Source organism: Schistocerca gregaria, chromosome 1 (genome assembly GCF_023897955.1).
Source record: "Schistocerca gregaria isolate iqSchGreg1 chromosome 1, iqSchGreg1.2, whole genome shotgun sequence".
In the NCBI taxonomy this organism is placed as follows: Eukaryota; Metazoa; Arthropoda; class Insecta; order Orthoptera; family Acrididae; genus Schistocerca; species Schistocerca gregaria.
In genome coordinates this window covers 487,029,046-487,050,605 of record NC_064920.1, presented here as the reverse complement: position 1 = coordinate 487,050,605, position 21,560 = coordinate 487,029,046, and the positions used below count along the sequence as shown (strand labels likewise).

Genomic DNA, 21,560 nt, shown 5'->3' with positions numbered 1-21,560 from the left:
CCGTGCCACCCAACGTGCTCTAGAAGGTGTAAGTCAACTACCCTGACTAGCAAGATCTCCGGATCTGTCCCCCATTGAGCATGTTTGGGACTGGATGAAGCGTCGTCTCACGCGGTCTGCACGTCGAGCACGAACGCTGGTCCAACTGAGGCCCCAGGTGGAAATGGCATAGCAAGCCGTTCCACAGGACTACATCCAGCATCTCTACGATCGTCTCCATGGGAGAATAGCAGCGTGCATTGCTGCGAAAGGTGGATATACACTGTACTAGTGCCGACATTGTGCATGCTCTGTTGCCTGTGTCTATGTGCCTGTGGTTCTGTCAGTGTGATCATGTGATGTATCTGACCCCAGGAATGTGTCAATAAAGTTTCCCCTTCCTGGGACAATGAATTCACGGTGTTCTTATTTCAATTTCCAGGAGTGTAGAAAATCGAATTAGCGCATTATGTTCCACTTTATAAATGGACCACATTTTGTTTTGGCTCATATACAACCATCCAGTGGCTCTGCGGTGAGGAAATTTCAATGTGTATCGCGACAAAAAGGAATTACACAATTTAATTTTTTCGAAGAGATAATTAAAACTGTACGGCTAAGGCTCGTACAAACTGTGGTAACATACATTTAAATACTAATTCAAACTCAGAACCGTGACCTTATTTGAGGGACGTTCATTACGTAGTGCAACACATTTTTTTCTCGGCCAGTATCGTTTCAAAAATGCGGAAATTGTTGTGGGACATTGTGGAATAATCCCGCTTCAAACTCTACAGTTTCAAACGCTGCACGTGGCCTTCACAATGGCTTCTGTAACGGAGATAGATTCCAAGATTCTCTTTTGACGCAAAACCAGAATATCCCAGATATTCATAGGCGCTTTCACAATGTCTACGGAGACCTGACCTTGAACAAAAGCACGGTGCGATTTTGGGCGAGGCGTCTGTCATCATCGCAAGAAGGTCGTGCACCTATACGATCTCCGGCGTTTCGGCCGTACACAGCTATGACTCCTACGTTGGAACGTGCGGAATCTCTCATTCGAGATGATCGACGGATCACAATCAAACACCTCTCTGCACAAGTGATCGTCTCAACTGGTAGGGCTGCCACACTCGTCCACCAGTTATGTTGCTCAAAGGTGTGTGCTGTCTGGCTTTCTCGCCACCTAACAGAAGGCCATAAAGAGCAACCAAGGACCATCTGTGCGGAATTGCTTGCACGTTAGGGGGCTGACCGTGACGATCTTATGTCGAACATCGTGACAGACGATGAAACATGGCTTCGTCACTTCGAACCTGAATCAGAGCGGCAATCCATGGAGTTGTGCCACACAACCTCTCCTCTTATCCTCAACTTGTAGAGTCATGGCGACGTTCTGCTAGTACTCTGAAGGGGTTATTGTGTTTGATGTCCTCCCTCATGGTGCAACGATCAGCTCTGAATTGTATTGTTCTACACCCAGGAAATTCCAGAAACATCTACAGCGTGTTCGTCGCCACACAAGTGCAAGCGAACGTGTTCTTCTCCATGACAATGAAAGGTCACTCAAAAGTTTGCGCACCAGAGAGGAACTCACAAAATCTCATTGGACTTTCTTCCTCATCTATCCCAGAGCCTGCATCACACATATTCCGACTTCCATCTGTTTGGGAAGATGCACTCTACGGGAGGCAGTACGTGGACGATGTGCAGGTTACTGATACACAAAGACTTTGGCTCCGACATCGACCAGTCGAGTAGTACCATACGGACATACAAGCCCTCCCATTATGGTGGCGTAAAGCCGTTGCATTAAACGAGATTATGATGAGTTTTGTAGGGAAAGGAGTGGTTAATAATAGACTACTGGCCATTAAATTGCGACACCAACAAGAAATGCAGATTATAAACGGGTATTCATTGGACAAATATATTATACTAGAACTGACATGTGATTACATTTTCACGCAATTTGGGTGCATAATCCTGAGAAATCAGTATCCAGAAAAACCACCTCTGGTCGCAATAACGGCCTTAATACACCTGACCATTGAGTCAAACAGAGCTTGGATGGCGTGCACACGTACATCTACATCTACATCTACATCTAGATGACTACTCTGCAATTCACATTTAAGTGCTTGGCAGAGGGTTCATCGAACCACAATCATACTATCTCTCTACTATTCCACTCCCGAACAGCGAGCGGGAAAAACGAACACCTAAACCTTTCTGTTCGAACTCTGATTTCTCTTATTTTATTTTGATGATCATTCCTACCTATGTAGGTTGGGCTCAACAAAATATTTTCGCATTCGGAAGAGAAAGTTGGTGACTGAAATTTCGTAAAAAGGTCTCGCCGCGACGAAAAACGTCTATGCTGTAATGACTTCCATCTCAACTCGTGTATCATATCTGCCACACTCTCTCCCCTATAACGCGATAATACAAAACGAGCTGCCCTTCTTTGCACCCTCTCGATGTCCTCCGTCAATCCCACCTGGTAAGGATCCCACACCGCGCAGCAATATTCTAACAGAGGACGAACGAGTGTAGTGTAAGCTGTCTCTTTAGTGGACTTGTTGCATCTTCTAAGTGTCCTGCCAATGAAACGCAACCTTTGGCTCGCCTTCCCGACAATATTATCTATGTGGTCCTTCCAACTGAAGTTGTTCGTAATTTTAACACCCAGGTACTTAGTTGAATTGACAGCCTTGAGAATTGTACTATTTATCGAGTAATCGAATTCCAACGGATTTCTTTTGGAACTCATGTGGATCATCTCACACTTTTCGTTATTTAGCGTCAACTGCCACCTGACACACCATACAGCAATCTTTTCTAAATCGCTTTGCAGCTGATACAGCTACCCATGCAGCTTCAACACGATACCACAGTTCATCAAGAGTAGTGACTGGCGTATTGCGACGAGCCAGTTGCTCGGCCACCATTGACCAGACGTTTTCAATTGAAAATGAATGAAGGGTAGAGACACGGGTCGTAACACATCTGAAATGTAACGTCCTGTGTTAAAAGCGCCGTCAATGCGGACAAGAGGTGACCGAGACGTGTAAGCAATGGCATCCCATACCATCAGACCTGGTGATACGCCAGTATGGCGATGACGAATACATTCTTCCAATGTGCGTTCACCGTGATGTCGCCAAACACGGATGAGACCATCATGATGCTGTAAACAGAACCTGGATACATCCGAAAAAATGACGTTTTGCCTTTCGTGCACCCAGGTTCGTCGTTGAGTACACCATCGCAGGCGCTCCTGGCTGTGATGCAGCGTCAAGCGTAACCGCAGCCATGGTCTACTGCAAACGTCGTCGAACTGTCCGTGCAGATGGTTGTTGTCTTGCAAACTTCTCCAACTGTTGACTCAGGGAGCGAGACATGGCTGCACGATCTGTTACAGCCATGCTGGTAAGATGCCTGTCACCTCGACTACTAGTGATACGAGGTCGTTGGGATCCAGAACGGCGTTCCGTATTACCCTCCTGACCCACCGATTCCATATTCTGCTAACAGTCATTGGTTGTCGACCAACGCGAGCAGCAATGTCGCGATAGGGTAAACGGCAATCGCGATAGGCTACAATTCGACTTTTATCAAAGTCGGAAACGTGATGGTACGCATTTCTCCTCCTTACACGAGGCATCACAACAACGTTTCACCAGGCTTCGCCGGTCAACTGCAGTTTTTGTATGATAAATCGATTGGAAGCTTTTCTCATGTCAGCAGTGTCGCTCTGAAAAGCTAATCATTTGCATATCACAGCATCTTCTTCCTGTCGGTTAAATTTGGCGTCTGTAGCACGTCATCTTCGTGGTGTAGCAATTTTAATGGCCAGTAGTGATGTACTGGAATCCTGAATAAAACCAACCTGCTTTCAAATTTAAAAAGTGTTGCATTAGTTATTGACCGCCCCTCGCAGTTAGGTCTGAAGCGATATCGCTCCGTGAAAACCTGTAGGGCGGTACCGAGAGAAACCGTTCTCAAGTGGCGCGGCTTTGCGCGAGGGCCGGTGGCTCAGCGGGCGGCAGGTGCCCTGATTGACAAAGCCTTTGTACCGCAACTGCCTACCGCCGACTACCGGCCACGCGATACCCACAAAGAGAAAGCCTCGCGGGAATTAATACCAATAATTACCACGGCCGCGTGTATACTTAGCAGGCTCCATTGTGCGGTCGCCGTGGCAGATGTCCGCCGTAACATGCCGGCGGATAAGTTAATGCGCACTTGGTACGAAAACACGGCGGGCCCGCCCCGCGCGCCCAAATGACTGTCATTTGCCTCCCGCCGCGGGCGGGGCCGCGCTCGCCGGGAAAAATTGAATGAAATGCACGTATTCTGCCCCGGCTCCCACTGCAACATTCTAATTTGGGTTTGCGCTGGGAGTTTCCGGCTCTTTTGAATTACTCGCTCTTAATTAGCGTTGCGCATGTGTGTCTGTGTGTGTGTGGGATTGTAGGCGGGTGGGTGGGCACGTCAGTGGTCATGTTACAACTCGGGACGTCCTTCGCACACATGTTACGCGTGCCACATACTGGCCGAGAGAGCGCGTGCGCCCGCCGTAAGCGGAAGCTACGCCGTCCCTCCCAGCTAATTTGCTAGCCTGCCATCATACACGGCAAGATTCCCAAGCGCAGCGCCACAAGCTTATTATCGGGAATTGCAGGGAACAAGCCACCTGTATTGAGGCTTCCTTGCCAAGTTGCGCAGAATAACAGAAACGCGTTATGCCATGAAGCGCGCGCCCTTACGTACGATGAACCTCTCGTAAACACCCCAACACAGCGTGAGACTACAGTTGAGTATTTTGCGTGCCCCTGATATGGTAACAAGATACGAACCCGGTGGCCTACCCAATGAACAGAGTACTCCCGGTATGATCATGTGCAACGTTAAGAGAAATCCCCACAACGGAAACTAATTAATATCTAAATTTAAACTGGGATGACTCAATTAAGCATAAAATATGGGTAATGTAGCTCTCACAAAAGTAATGAAAAACGGGTTCAGCAAACTATGGAACGAAACTGAAGAACACAATAAAATCCTGTTACTACGCTGCATTAACTTGATTTCACTACGATGTAAGAATAAGTATTAAGTGCACAATGGTTCAGACGAGTTATAAAAGGTACACGATAATACCTTGGAATAGGTCGGTCGACTTGCAAATGAAATGACAGTAATAGCTGTGTCTACGTAAGCGACCACAGATTTCTGAATTAATTTATAGATTAAAGCCCCGACATCTGTGATCAGCTCTAGGACGAGGTAGTAGTGAGGTGAAGACATCTCTCCCTCTGACGGTCCGCGACAGAATGTCTGTCTGCTCTTCTCCTCAAAATCTTGCTGGTTCTACCAGCACCAGATTCTCATTAGCCAGTAAATGTAGACCCTCCGAGTTCCGGCTGATGAAAAATCTATAACAATAGCAAAAATCCCTCTTCTCCTAAAGAATCTGCCGTGACTAACTAGCAATACACATTTCTCTCTTAGACTGGGACAGAAAGCAGACACTCCTCCTCTTTTATGAGAGTGGTCTCATATTTAGCCAGTGGCACTCGTGAGCCTTGATCCTCGCTATAAATATAATGTTCGTGAACCAATCCAAAGCTCCATAATTACTACTGGCCTTCTTTAGTTCCATCCTTTCCCATCCCTACGCGGTTCGCTATTTTTTTACGAAGCAGTCTTTTCTCACAGTGGAAGTTCACAGCCTGGCTAATCACAACTCCTGCCATCTGCGAAACTCTTATCGGAACACGAAGACTGTTTCTGACAGCGCCGGCCCGTTCATTGTGTATGTGGCCCGGACTCTGTCTTTCAGCGAGAAACAGTTTCACGACTCGCTTCCAGTTACGCCTGCTCCCACAGTCAGCCAGTGGATCAGCTTACAGGTAAAACATTACACGTGTGCTTCAGCGAATAGAAATGAAACAAATAATTACTTATCAGATACAAGTCATTGGTGTTTGCTTCGGCTAATTCCGTAGTTTCGTGCGCTGCTAGTTATTTGAATTTATTTGTTGGTTTAAGTTGAACAGAGGGCTATTAATTAGGTCACGAAGCAGTTTTGGAAGACTGTCGCATAATAACAGAAACGAATCGTTCTCGAGCCGTATAACAGCTAGCCTAAAATATTGCCAACCAGAAAAAACTGTGCGTACACAGTGTAGTAGTATACAATGATGAAATGTACAGGTGACTTTGGGGTATTCTAAGTGCTACTTTAAGCACACTGAGCTACTACCTCAGGGAGCATCAATGATTCTAACCCTTAGATGCAGATACGGGTACGTAATTTCAGCTGCGTGAACCGTATCCCATATTTCATCAATCCTGGTGAGTGGTAGCACGTATCTCCGGCACCCCGTGACAAGGTGTTTTCAATGGGCAAGAGATCTGGTAAACTAGCTGGTTAGTGTTACAGATGAACACTTCTGTTTCTAGGCAGGTCAGTTCAGTACGACCGAGCTAGGTGGTGCAGTGGTTAGCACACTGGACTCGCATTCGGGAGGACGACGGTTCAATCCCGTCTCCAGCCATCCTGATTATGGTTTTACGTGATTTCCCTAAATCGTTTCAGGCAAATTCCGGGATGGTTCCTCTGGAAGGGCACGGCCGATTTCCTTTCTAATCCTTCCCTAACCCGAGCTTGCGCTCCGTCTCTAATGACCTCGTTGTCGACGGGACGTTAAACACTAACCACCACCACCAGCTCAGTACGGGCGCTATGCGACTCTGCGTTCAGACGTGTCAGAAATGTAATGGCATCTGTCCAAATTACCAGCTGTGCTAACCAGACATGGGTACCCAACAGCACCTAATACCATCACGTCATGTGCTGGGCTATTATGACGATGACGATGCTGTCTATCGTTCTCCTCAGATCTTCCACACACGGACTCGTCCATCACGATGCTGTCGACATAACCAGGACTTGTCTGAAAAGACGACGTGTGCCACTCGTGTGTCCGGTGTTGTTTCTGGGCACAAGGCACTCGGCGCGCCTCGTCCGCTGCCACGCCAAGAGGAACTGCGACAATGGCCGCCATGTTGAAAGTCCGTGGCTCTGTTCGTCTGGACACTTGTCTTGCCGCATACAAGGCAGTCTCCTAACTCAAGGTATGTGATGTGGCTGTACGGCGCTGTACGGTCGAGCAAACAATACGTCTGTTCTCTGTTCACTAGGAGCCACTGAGATCTTGTATGACGTTGGTATGGCATCCTGAAGTCATACACTGTTAAGTAATGGCTCTGAGCAGTATGGGACTTAACATCTGAGGTCATCAGTCCCCTAGAACTTAGAACTACTTAAACCTAACTAATACACTCCTGGAAATTGAAATAAGAACACCGTGAATTCATTGTCCCAGGAAGGGGAAACTTTATTGACACATTCCTGGGGTCAGATACATCACATGATCACACTGACAGAACCACAGGCACATAGACACAGGCAACAGAGTATGCACAATGTCGGCACTAGTACACTGTATATCCACCTTTCGCAGCAATGCAGGCTGCTATTCTCCCATGGAGACGATCGTAGAGATGCTGGATATAGTCCTGTGGAACGGCTTGCCATGCCATTTCCACCTGGCGCCTCAGTTGGACCAGCGTTCATGCTGGACATGCAGACCGCGTGAGACGACGCTTCATCCAGTCCCAAACATGCTCAATGGGGGACAGATCCGGAGATCTTGCTGGCCAAGGTGGTTGACTTACACCTTCTAGAGCACTTTGGGTGGCACGGGATACATGCGGACGTGCATTGTCCTGTTGGAACAGCAAGTTCCCTTGCCGGTCTAGGAATGGTAGAACGATGGGTTCGATGACGGTTTGGATGTACCGTGCACTATTCAGTGTCTCCTCGACGATCACCAGAGGTGTACGGCCAGTGTAGGAGATCGCTCCCCACACCATGATGCCGGGTGTTGGCCCTGTGTGCCTCGGTCGTATGCAGTCCTGATTGTGGTGCTCACCTGCACGGCGCCAAACACGCATACGACCATCATTGGCACCAAGGCAGAAGCGGCTCTCATCGCTGAAGACGACATGTCTCCATTCGTCCCTCCATTCACGCCTGTCGCGACACCACTGGAGGCGGGCTGCACGATGTTGGAGCGTGAGCGGAAGACGGCCTAACGGTGTGCGGGACCGTAGCCCAGCTTCATGGAGACGGTTGCGAATGTTCCTCGCCGATACCCCAGGAGCAACAGTGTCCCTAATTTGCTGGGAAGTGGCGGTGCGGTCCCCTACGGCACTGCGTAGGATCCTACGGTCTTGGCGTGCATCCGTGCGTCGCTGCGGTCCGGTCCCAGGTCGACGGGCACGTGCACCTTCCGCCGACCACTGGCGACAACATCGATGTACTGTGGCGACCTCACGCCCCACGTGTTGAGCAATTCGGCGGTACGTCCACCCGGCCTCTCGCATGCCCACTATACACCCTCGCTCAAAGTCCGTCAACTGCACATACGGTTCACGTCCACACTGTCGCGGCATGCTACCAGTGTTAAAGACTGCGATGGAGCTCCGTATGCCACGGCAAACTGGCTGACACTGACGGCGGCGGTGCACAAATGTTGCGCAGCTAGCGCCATTCGACGGCCAACACCGCGGTTCCTGGTGTGTCCGCTGTGCCGTGCGTGTGATCATTGCTTGTACAGCCCTCTCGCAGTGTCCGGAGCAAGTATGGTGGGTCTGACACACCGGTGTCAATGTGTTCTTTTTTCCATTTCCAGGAGTGTATAAGGACATCACGCACCTCCATTTCGGAGGCTGGATTCGAACCTGCGACCGTAGCAGTCGCGCGTTTCAGGACTGAAGCGACTGTTAAGTCAAAACGTTACGCCTACCGCGACGTTGAATGCCTCCTGGTGACGTGGCGGTATCGTGACTCTGGACCAAAAGTATATAAGCGGTGCAGACACGGACAGGGGATCATCCTATCCAAGATATGGTCTGCAAATAGAGAAATCCATTGAGATAAGCGACTTTTACAAAGGGCCGATTATTGTTACGCAGAGATTGTGAACGAGTATCTCGAAAACGTCCAAACTGGTCCAATATTCACGTGCTACTGTCGTGAGCATCTATGGAAAGAGGTAGAAGGACAATGGAACTACTACTAAAAGATTGGACGTCCACGACTCTTCACAGAACGTGGCGTTCGGAGGCTTGCCTGTTCTGTAACGTAGAATAGATGGTCTGTATCATCTCTGCTGAAAGAGCACAGAGCTGGTTTAGGCGCAAGTGCTTCGGAGCACACGGTTCATCATACATTTTTGAACATAGAGCTTCACAGCAGACCACCCCTACGTGTTCACACGTTGACCCAACGACGTCACCAATTATGACTACAATAGGCAAGGGACCATTGGGAGTGGACCGTCGATCAATGGAAACATGTTAACTTGTCGGGTGAATCACATTTATGCTACACTAGGTCGAAGCTCATCTCCAAAAATGTTGTCATCGAGGTGAACGGCGTCTTGAAACGTGCAGCGCGCCATAGACGCTGTCTGGTGGGAGCAGTGTTAAACTGTGAGAGACATTCTCCTGCGCTAGCAAGGGACCTGTGGCAATAATGAAAGACACGCTGACAACTGCGAAGCACCTGCATCCCTTATGCTTGATGTCTTCGCTGATGGCGATGTCGTCGTCTTTCAGCAGTATAATTGCCTGCTACAGTGGTTTCAGGAGCATTGTAGTGAATTCACTGCAGCTAAATTTGCCTGATCTAAATGCTATGGAACCCATCTGTATCACTATGGGGTGCCATCACCACGCACGCGAATCACCGGACCTTTATTTACGCGAATTACATCTGATGCCACATACCTCGACAAACACCGCGCGGCGCCTTATAACTGCCTAGGGCGTCTGGCCACAGTTCGCGCGGCTCCCCCGTCTGAGGTTCGAGTCCTCCCTCGGGCATGGGTGTGTATGTGTTGTCCTTAAAGTAAGTTAGTTTAAGTTAGATTAAGTAGTGTGTAAGCCTAGGGACCGATGACCTCAGCAGTTTGGTCCCATAGGAACTTGCACCGCCACCTCCACAAATTTATCAACAATCTGTTGGATACCTGATAAGCAGAATCAGTGATGTATTTCGTTCCAAAGAAGGAAAAAGAGGCTGTTAAGCAGGTGGTCGTAATGTTTTGGATCATCAGTATAGATTCCACATTCGCACAGCAGTCGTAAGATCCTGACCAACGCGAGGCGGAATACCGCACAACGCACTGTCTCCATAGACAGACGGGCTCAGTAGACGTTTCTCATTAACGTGACATTATCACAAACAACCAACATTCAAATGTGACTTCTGAATGAAAAATCCGTTGCGCTGTATTGCAGTATCTGCAGAATGTGAATGGTACTATTCCTACCTACTTTGCGTGGTTGCTCTGAAATGCTAATCATTTGAATATTTAAGCACGTATTACACATAATACCAGTTTGAGGTTCGCAGCATACCATCTACATGATGTTGCTACTTTAGTAGCCAACATCGTATATTCATTTATTAGAAGATGAATCATATTTTATATGAATTTGTTCTATTTAATCAGGCAAATGGTACAGCGACATGAAATATGGAAATCAGATTATAGAGCGAGTGAAGAAGGGAGATAGCTATACACGATGTTTCAGCTGCCCCTGCATGTGGGTTTTATGCAACCCCTCAATGCCCCCAAAAAAGTTTTTGATATTCTCTGGCTCACTATATGTAAACTATTAGCCCTACAGAAAAAAATGAACAGGATCTTTTTGAAGGCAGTTTAATGTAGTTAAATTTTGAATTGGGATACGTTTTCATTGTAGGCCCCGGTTTTCGAGTTATTCAAGAAAAACTTATCTGAAGGTCATTTTGATCATTTTTCGTAAATAATTCGTAAAGTAGTTCCTCCAGCGAACACCTACCCCAGTACAAAATTTAACTTCATTAAATTTACTACAAAAAGGTGCTGCTCATTTTCTCTGTAGGCAAAATAGTTTTCACATAGTGCATGAGAGAATATGAAAATATCACATATGGCTCCTGAAGCTAATGTCAGTTGTATAAAACCCACAGGTAGGGGCAGCTGAATTACCCTGTGTGGTGGAGATCGGAAGAAACACTCATTAAAAACTAAAATAAAAAAAGGTTAGCATATGCGTAACGTTTTCTTAACTGTTCTAGAGAAAGGCGTACAACACATCTAACGCATGAGATTTCGCCGGGGAAAAGGTGAGGGACCCAAACTTCGAAGAAGTGGTCTTCAAAACTCAGTCCGGCCTTTCAGTTGTACGTCTTCCCTTACTCGATTTAAGTGAATGCGAAGAGGGATTAATCGTCAATGACACGGCCATATTGTCTCTGCTTCCTAGTCCAATAGAGCGCCTGTTCTGTCGTTGATTAACTCATCTTCGTTGAGGCAACTGGAATCACCCAAAAGAGGAAAGTACACTGGACCTGACGGGATACTTCGATTCTACACAGACTACGCGAAAGGACTTGCGCCTCCTTCTAACAGCCGTGTACCGCAAGTCTCTAGACGAGCGGAAGGTTCCAAATGATTGGAAAAGAGCACAGGTAGTCCCAGTCTTCAAGAAGGGTCGTCGAGCAGATGCGCAAAACTATAGACCTATATCTCTGACGTCGATCTGTTGTAGAATTTTAGAACATGTTTTTTGCTCGAGTATCTTGTCGTTTTTGGAAAACCAAAATCTACTCTGTAGGAATCAACATGGATTCCGGAAACAGCGATCGTGTGAGACCCAACTCGCTTTATTTGTTCATGAGACCCAGAAAATATTAGATACAGGCTCCCAGGTAGATGCTATTTTTCTTGACTTCCGGAAGGAGTTCGATACAGTTCCACACTGTCGCCTGATAAACAAAGTAAGAGCCTACGGAATATCAGACCAGCTGTGTGGCTGGATTGAAGAGTTTTAGCAAACAGAACACAGCATGTTGTTATCAATGGAGAGACGTCTACAGACGTTAAAGTAACCTCTGGTGTGCCAGAGGGGAGTGTTATGGGACCATTGCTTTTCACAATATATATAAATGACCTAGTAGATAGTGTTGGAAGTTCCATGCGGCTTTTCGCGGATGATGCTGTAGTATACAGAGACGTTGCAGCATTAGAAAATTGTAGCGAAATGCAGGAAGATCTGCAGCGGATAGGCACTTCGTGCAGGGAGTGGCAACTGACCCTTAACATAGACAAATGTAATGTATTGCGGTTACACAGAAAGAAGGATCCTTTATTGTATGATTATATGATAGCGGAACAAACACTGGTAGCAGTTACTTTTGTAAAATATCTGGTAGTATGCGTGCGGAACGATTTGAAGTGGAATGATCATATAAAATTAATTGTTGGTAAGGCGGGTACCAGGTTGAGATTCATTGGGAGATTCCTTAGAAAATGTAGTCCATCAACAAAGGAGGTGGCTTACAAAACACTCGTTCGACCTGTACTTGAGTATTACTCATCAGTGTGGGATCCGTGCCAGGTCGAGTTGACAGAGGAGATAGAGAGGATCCAAAGAAGAGAGGCGCGTTTCGTCAAAGGGTTATTTGGTAACCGTGATAGCGTTACGGAGATGTTTAACAAACTCAAGTGGCAAACTCTGCAAAAGAGGCGCTCTGCATCGCGGTGTAGCTGGCTCGCCAGGTTTCGAAAGGGTGCTTTTCTGGATGAGGTATCGAATATATTGCTTCCCCCTACTTATACCTCCCGAGGAGATCACGAATGTAAAATTAGAGGGATTCGAGCGCGCAAGGAGGCTTTCAGACAGTCGTTCTTCCCGCGAACCATACGAGACTGGAACAGGAAAGAGAGGTAATGACAGTGGCACGTAAAGTGCCCTCCGCCACACACCGTTGGGTGGCTTGCGGAGTATAAGTGTAGATGTGGATGTAGAATCCTATTTCTTAACTGTAAAGCACCTGAAACGCACTGGTGGTAATTAACAGACTGTTTTAATCTATGTCACATTTTTTGCTCTATGTAAACACACTCCTTATGAGTTTCTTGCAGTAGTTTAGTCTTTCGCTGTGTCATGCTGGTTTTGTGAATAAACGCCAAAGGTCTTTTCATCCTGCAGCAAGGTGACACGGCTTCTTTCCCCTCGCCTACTCTTTCGTCTCAGGGTACCCCCATGCCCAACGTCCTCCATTATATGTTGAATGTATTCGAATGTTTACCTCCCTCTACAGTTTTTGCCCTCTTCTGCGTTCTGTAGTATCCTGAATTTTACTCTATAATGTTTTAACACATGCAATCACACTTTCTCCCTCTTCTAGGCGGTACTTTCCATATATTCTTTCCCCTACCTACTCTGGGTGCGGAGGCTGTCCTCATTCTTGCCACTCCATTTTCAGCATCTCAAGAAACTGGGTTATAACTAGTTATAATAGAAGGTACTCTTAAACGTGGTCTCTCAGCTGCAGCGCAGCTTCGCATTGATTATATACGCAAATTATATTCCAGAGGTGAAAGAAAATATAATTTACAGAAAAGACCGATAACCGATTGAGGGTTGAACCCCACTGAAATTATTATCCTACGCTAATTTACTTACTCACCGATCCTTTAATCTCCATTCTGTGAATAAGGTATATTCTGACCGATCCCCTCGTCGAGTTCCCACGGAACATGGAAAAAAGTACAAGGAATTATATGTCGACTGATCCGAAAACTGCAGAAGAAAAACGAAAGTTTTGGAGTATTACTCACGATTTTAAAACTAAAATTGGATCCCCGAGGGGTACTGAGGAAGCAAATATTGAAAGATCTTCGATAGAAGATGGAGTCAGGAGAAGGAATATTAAGCCAGTGGCTTGAAGAAGAGAATGGGGGATCTCTACAAGAGTGGTTATAGGATATACGCTCGTGATAAGGAAGTAGAAAGGACAGATTTTTGGCAGTTTATTGAAGAAGTCGATCGCGTAACATTCCTGTAAAATTTGTTACCGGACTTTAATAGGGAAATTGTGGCTCTTCAGTGGAGTATGAACAGAAATGTAACCTACTGACAGATTAAAGCAATGTATCACCAAGTCCTGTGTTGCGGTTTACCTATTCCTCGCTATATCGTTCGGCCCAGAGGAAAGTTCTCTAGCAAGGAATGGAAGAGAGACTCTATGGTACTGAGAAATTGGAGGGTACGAATCTCCACATGGAAAGTCATAAGGTATGTAGCAGACTGTAAGGAATCGTTTATTCTGCTTTCCCGTTGTTGAGGCGGATGGTGTGCTAGAGTAACAAGGTCAGTATTCATTTGTACATACGCTAATTTCTCGTCCTTTTCGTTGTGTTCATCACGCGAGATATAAATTGGAAGAAGGTGCCCAATATTACAAAATGGAAACTAGGAATTGTTACAGTAAAGATTTCCGCAGTGTGCAATGCCTTCTCGTAGCGCCTGCTATTGGAGCTTGTTGAGTGTTTCTGTGAGCGTCTCAAATTGAGTAAACAAAAGCGACACGAAGCGTGAAGCGATTTTATGAATCCTCTCTGCCAACACCACTTGGTAAAATACCCAATCCTACGAACAACAGTTAATAATTGGTCTTTTGTCTACTTTACATTCTTCATGAGTGGTACATTTCCTTGGGATATATCTGATAAATATGAATCTGGCGTCTACGAGGTGACTTACAAAAGTAAGTTACACATCATTATGGTGGGCCAAGTAACTTTCATTAAACGCTGCACTACACTTCGGAGTGACACAGATACCTGACACTGTTTAGCAACGTAGGCACCAAGCCTCTGTAAACAGCGATCGGAACGTTCCACCATTCATTTTATTCGTCGATGGATAGAAACCCACTACTTAGTCACTGGGCCTTTTTTAAAACTGCTGTGTGACGACCTTATCGTTAAAAGGTATTTTTCCGCTGATGTTCTTCCAGCTTTCTGAAAAAATGGAAATCGCATGGTGTAAGATCTGGACTCCATGGCGTATCAGTTCACTGACATCTACACGGTCTTGGTCAGAATGTTGGCTCCATCTGGCTGAGACTGGACGCGGCAATGCATTTGGTTCGGATACCGCCAGAATGTGACGGTGGACCTGTGTGCAGAGCAGACGTAGACGTTTTGTCCACAAGAAATGCACTGCCCCCGTACTTCAACTCTCAAGTATGCTTTTCAAGTTCCTGCGCTACCTCACTCGCACACAGTGATGCGCCTATTATCCGTATCGCAGCGGAACTGTCTGTAGGAAATCCGGAACAATTACCCTCTACTGCCAATGTGCCACTTTTATTATGCAGCCGGCCGGAGTGGCCGAGCGGTTCTAGGCGCTAAAGTCTGGAACCGCGCAACCGCTACGGTCGCAGGTTCGCATCCTGCCTCAGGTATGGATAGGTGTGATATCCTTAGGTTAGTTAGGTTTACGTAGTTCTAAGTTCTAGGGGACTGATGACCTCAGATGTTAAGTCCCATAGTGCTCAGAGCCATTTGAACCATTTTTTTTATTGTGCAGTGAACTTAGCGTGGGGTGACATGTGTGACTTACATTCTGAAGTCCGCACGTACTTCTTAGGAGAAGATTTATGTCATCATTAAAGCACTCTGAACAGGTAGTTCTAGATCCCAGACGATTTTGAATGATTACTGACTGCTTGTCGGCCCTGTAGCTGACGCTTGTGTGCACACGTTAAACACACACATTTAAATTTTTGTTGCAATAGATTGATATAAATTGAATAATTAACGCTGAAATGAGTAATATTTACATTAGAATAAATGTTGTAGCGTTTTCCAAAATCATTAGTGGTGCGTAATCTGTTTCACCATACTTCAACAGTAATGGAAATTTAAAGAACAGGATTTGCTCCTACGTAAAAAAATGGCTCTGAGCACTATGGGACTTAACTACTTACGTCATCAGTCCCCTAGAACTTAGAACTACTTAAACCTAACAAACCTAAAGACATCACACACATCCATGCCCGAGGCAGGATTCGAACCTGCGACCGTAGCGGTCGCGCGGTTCCAGACTTTAGCGTCTAGAACAGCTCGGCAACTCCGGCCGGCGATCCTACGTAAGTAAAAAGCTCCTGACACACGCAGCTCTTCACGAAGCATGTTAATCTTGGAAGCAAGACTTTGTTTTTACCTCTCCAGCGAGAAACGTGCTACTCAAATTACAAGCACTCAGTTTTCAAACTTTTAAGATCACTGGGTTTCTTTCGTATAATCTGCAGTGTACTGATCTGTCATATTGCTCTTTCCATTGAAGCAGCTTGTGCAGTGTTCACAACGATTCTGGAACATTGTTTCCACAATTCCTTCATTGTAATTCTCTCTAGCTTCAATTCCTTTGGAAGCATAAAAGCATTCATGTTGATTTCGTCAATAAAATACCGGTGGATACGAGTTCACCATTTTCAACTCTTCTTGTCAACTTCATACTTTGAGTAACTTATGGTGCTAGAAATCCACAGCCGAAATGAAATGTCTTTTTGAAAGGCGTTACCTTTCCTCCGTTGACTGTAATGTTTTGTATTTCAAGACACGATTCCACTGTCTGCACTTAGGACATTGCCAAGTGCAACTGCAACATAACCACAGTTGGTAAATGTTTCAGAACATGTAACATTGGAAATATTATATAATTATAACGCTTGGACTAATTTGTTAGTCCTTGCAAACCGTATGATACCTGAAATGCGCGTTGTAGCTGCATGCCGAGAAGTGTTGCGCAGCGTTGAGCTCATTGAGCCCCTGCAGATTTTTCTGCTGTCATCAGACGAACATAGTACGGTAATGATAACAACGTCAGCGGTATTTACTGGTTTGATTTATATGCAGCCGCTTCGGAAGTTGCAATGTACGATCTTCAGATTCCTCTAGGATGCTAGGTGATGAGTGGCCTGAAAATGGCGTATTGCAGCACCGAGTACTGTTTCATGTAAATAAAACCCATATATACAGTTGATGTTGTTTTCGTTACTAAACATCAATTAACAGCTATGAAGATGGCTGTACGGAAAATAACTCTGGGTCATAGTTCCACGTAACATGCGTTAGCATCAACTTTTGTTGCAGACCGCGAAGAACCGTGACAGATACACATGTCTTTACGGTGAAAGCTTACCGTACAGAACCAGTGACCAGAAAATGTGAAAACGACCGATTCAAAGGCTTCCAGGACGGAACCAAAATTTTATGCCCACACAACGTGAAACTAGAAATGGTTGTTAACAAGACATCTGGCGTCACAATTTATTGCAAATTATTCTTGCACTAAATGCCAAGTATCATTTAAATACGTTGATTGCACTACGTGAGCGGTGCTGAGACAAAGCGACAGAAATAACAGTTCACCCACGCAGAGATCAGGCTAGGAACCATAAAGTGAAATGACAATAAGACATTCCATAGTATCTAAAACAAACAACAGTTGTGCCTTTGCTAAAGAAAGGTAATATAGAAGACATAGACGACTACCATGCCATTTTCTTGGCGTCACCTGCTCTAAAATTAAGGAATCAATCATGAAAGACAGAGTAATCATTTAACTGAATAAACGTAAACTTCTAAATGAATAATAGTTCCGGGTCTGAAATGGTAGAAATACAGATCCAGTCACAGCAGAACTAGAAAAAGTACCACTTAATGCTCTTAACCCAATGACGAGTGTTTCACGGGCACTTTCTCACATCTGTCCTGAGTTTCTGAAATTGTTGATCATAAGATTGTACTAACTGAGCTAGAATCATTTACCATAAGAGACGTAGCTATTGATAACTCGGTATGATCGTTCCTAGCAGCTTGGGTACAATGAACAGAGATGCCACAAACCTTACTACGAGTAAACTTTTAGTGGAACACTTCTCGGAACCAAAATACATGAATTTAAAATGCTTTCAGGGTGGCACATTGCATCCGATATTGATTGTTGCAGTTCATAGATGACTTTCACAATAGTGTTAGTCATAATGAAAAAATTTTCATTGTTGGTAACAGCAGCATTATACAGTCACTAAAAAAACCGCAGATCTTGCGCACGAAAACCTCAACGAAGTTTAAAATTTGTCAACATGCAACAAAGTTACACTGAACATGAAGAATACATATGCCATTAATTTCACTTCGAAGAGGGAAAACGATATTGTTATATTAAATGTGGGTGACACTTGTATAGACTACGTAACAAGCACAAAATTTCTAAGGATGAATACTGGTTCTCAGCTGAAGAGGTGTGAACACAAAAGATACTTGCATACAGACAGTCATCGGCGTGTTATGCCGTTAGAGCCCCGTCATAAGACTGCAACAGCCATCGTCTCTCAGTTACATGTTACTTATATGTACAATCAGTTCGTAGCTATGAAATTATTTTTTTTTTGGGGGGGGGGGGCAAATGCACAAAATACGATCACAGTTTACAAACTACAGAAGTGCTCCATAAAAATAATAACAAAAAAGAGGAGTCGATCTCGTTGTAAAGATCTGTTCAAAACACTGGGAATTATAACTACACCATGTGAGCACATGTTTAATTCAGTTGTGCACATTAAAAATCACACTGAAAATAACTACAACAACCATTAACACTCCATTGCCATCGAGCAAGAACTAGACTGAAATAACGTTTACCAAGAAAGAATAAATATTAAACTCAAAAAAGAATTTTCTACCAAGGAATAAAAATCTATAATAATCTGCCCAAAGAGATTAAAAATATTAATAAAACGAACTTATTTCAAATAGAAGTTTAAAAAATTCCTGCTATGCTATATATTCTATAGAGTGAAAGATTGCTTGGATTACATAGAATAGATATTTGTTAAAATGTAATACACGTAAATAATAATAACGATGATAATTGCAATACATCTATCAATTTAAATTACTCTGTCATACTACGTTTTTTTCTGCCTTTTCTTTAAGTATTTTTCTTTCCTGGAAAATATTACTCCCAATGGTACGCAACGAATAGTACTAGGACTTTATCTTCTTTCTGAGGTCAACAACAGTGGGATGATGGCTCAGTTCTGCAGGCAAACAAATAGGAAGTTACAAAAGAGAAACCAAATATTGACGCTACGGTCCTGATGCCAGCCGCCGGTCTGTGTAGTGTTATATTATGAAGGAAAGTGTTTATGGCGTGTCTAGTGTGTGCAGTGACTGGGAATGAGAAATGAATGAACAGGGTAGCATCGGCCTCTTACGTTATTGTACCAGTTCTTTGTAAAAAAAAAAAATGATGAGGAGTGTAGACTAGGAATAAACTGAAAGACATAACACTTTTGCAGACTGATCTTGTGATCGGGAGGTCGAAGTTTCCAATCTTCATCTGTCCATCATGATTTCCTTTTTTACGCGTTCCCCAAATTTCTTCAGGAAAATGCTGACTTGGCTGCTACTGTGCCACTTCAGATATATATATATATATATATATATATATATATATATATATATATATATATATATATATATATATAGTTGTCACCTAAAGATAGCCTGAAAAACCGAAAGCCGGTTGGTGACCAAACAAACAAAATTTTGTAGAAAGTTAGGAAGTGTTTTTCGTTTTTAATTTTATTATTGCGTTATGCCAATGAATAACATTAAATGGTAACTAGTTTCAGCAGACTATATAGCCAGCTTCAGATCTGGAATAATATTAGAAAATTGCACAGTAGTGGGGTATCTGATGAGAGAACACAAACCGGAATAATACAAGAAAAGGTACATGACATACCGATTATAAAAACGGTGTGAAGTGTATGCTCATAAAAGTACGGTAGAACACAACGCCTGCACCATAGTGGATGTTCATGTAAGAGGAAAAACTCAATAAAATAACGACGTATACCACTGGGAAAGATATTACTTATTCAAGAGCTAAAAAATAAACAGAAATGTCAATATAGAACAAAACATAGAAATGCAAAATTCCAAGCGAAAATACGCAGAATACACACTCATAACCCGAAAAGGTATACAGCACAGTTTTCAGTACTGCCAATTGTGAACTACATCACTTCATCGATGTATGTGCTCAACAAAGTTTTATACAAGAAATTAAAAGATTCGTACAGCTTTATATACTCTGTCAGTGTTAAAAACAATTTGAACTAGCATAATCTTTGACCGTCATTAAAATACCAGATGATGTCAAGTTCGCATTTTTAGGTATGGCAAATTGTAATACCATTGGGCCTATTAAAGAATGCTTACAGGAAATTAAAGAGAATTTATTGTTGTCCAAGAAAAGCCCAGGCAAAATTATAGACTACAGGGTGTCCATAACTTGATCTTTCAACTTAACACTTTAATAACTTTAAAACTATACTAGAGATTAACAAATGGTTTCCAACGCCTGGTAAGGTAACTCATAAACTTATTTTACCTTCCTGGTGATGATACCAAGCAGCAACGAAACTTTCAAACACTGTATGGCAGGCAACTTGGCACACGTCATTAATGGGTACATGTAGTGTTCTTCATACAGAGGGGGAGGGGACAGGGTTGGAGGAGGGGGTGCTCCATCTATTTCAGACGCCAACGTGGGCAAGGTACGGCAGGCGTTTGCAAGGAGTCCGACAAACATGGTTTGTACGATGGCCAGAGAGTTGGAACTGAGACGAACAACAGCGCACAATGTCTTGAATAGAAGGTCACGGCTATCTCTAAAAAGTAAAGATGGATAAAACAGACCAGTTAAAACCGATACCGTTATTTTAGTTCTGAATAACCTCCGTTCTTGGATATTTCTTTGCTTTCAGTTGTAACAGGTTTTTCTAGTTTTTGCTAATAACCGGGTAAAAAAACGAAATATCAATTACCCATAGTGGCAGTGCTAAAATTTTTCTTTTTTACGTAAACTTTTTTAAAGAAAGTGTAATTTTCATTCGTAAAATTGCATTGCTTCTTAACACTGAGTTATTATAGGAAACGGGAAAAGCAATTAGTGTTATTTTAACAGGTCTTAGTACCGACAGAAATGAGCAACAAACACATGGTATAAGAATTGGCGCAGCACTGACGAGACAACAGTGTGTGCAGAGTGCGAGACCTGTCCCATCTGCAGTGTGCGGTAGTTTCTCGCTGTCGTCGTTAGACATCGGCTGCATTACAGAATGATACCATCCCTAGTCTGGAAGTATTTTATCAAGTTTCAGTGCTCTTTTTGCTTTAAAAGATTGAAAACTAGAAAAACCACCACGAACTTGCGACATGATTAAGGAGAAAACTTGAAACCTGACATTTCATTCATAGTTCACAACATAAATATTTTTGGAGGAGATCTCCTACTTATGTCTACATAACAATCCTTTATCTGTTTGTAGCCCTCGTCAATGGACAAATTAACACGAAAAATGGAGTTCTTCAACCCCAGCTTTCACCCTTTAGCACTGACTGCTCGTGATCTCCAAATACATCTACATCTACATCTTCATAGTAATATGATCCACGATTAAAAAATGTTTTTTAATCAAAGTTTCAAAAATACAACCATAAGAGAATACACGTGATTTTTGTAGTAGTCAACCACTTATGAGGACCGATGACCGTAGTAGTCTGGTCCCTTTAATC

The 21,560-nt window shown here is 44.0% G+C and overlaps 1 non-coding gene across 1 annotated transcript; it reads left to right on the top strand.

The window, feature by feature from the left end:
- The first annotated feature begins 6,475 nt into the window (after positions 1-6,475).
- On the top strand, positions 6,476-6,548 carry Trnaa-cgc (transfer RNA alanine (anticodon CGC)). Its single transcript has one exon. It is a non-coding gene; the product is annotated as a tRNA-Ala (tRNA).
- Positions 6,549-21,560: the final 15,012 nt, after the last annotated feature.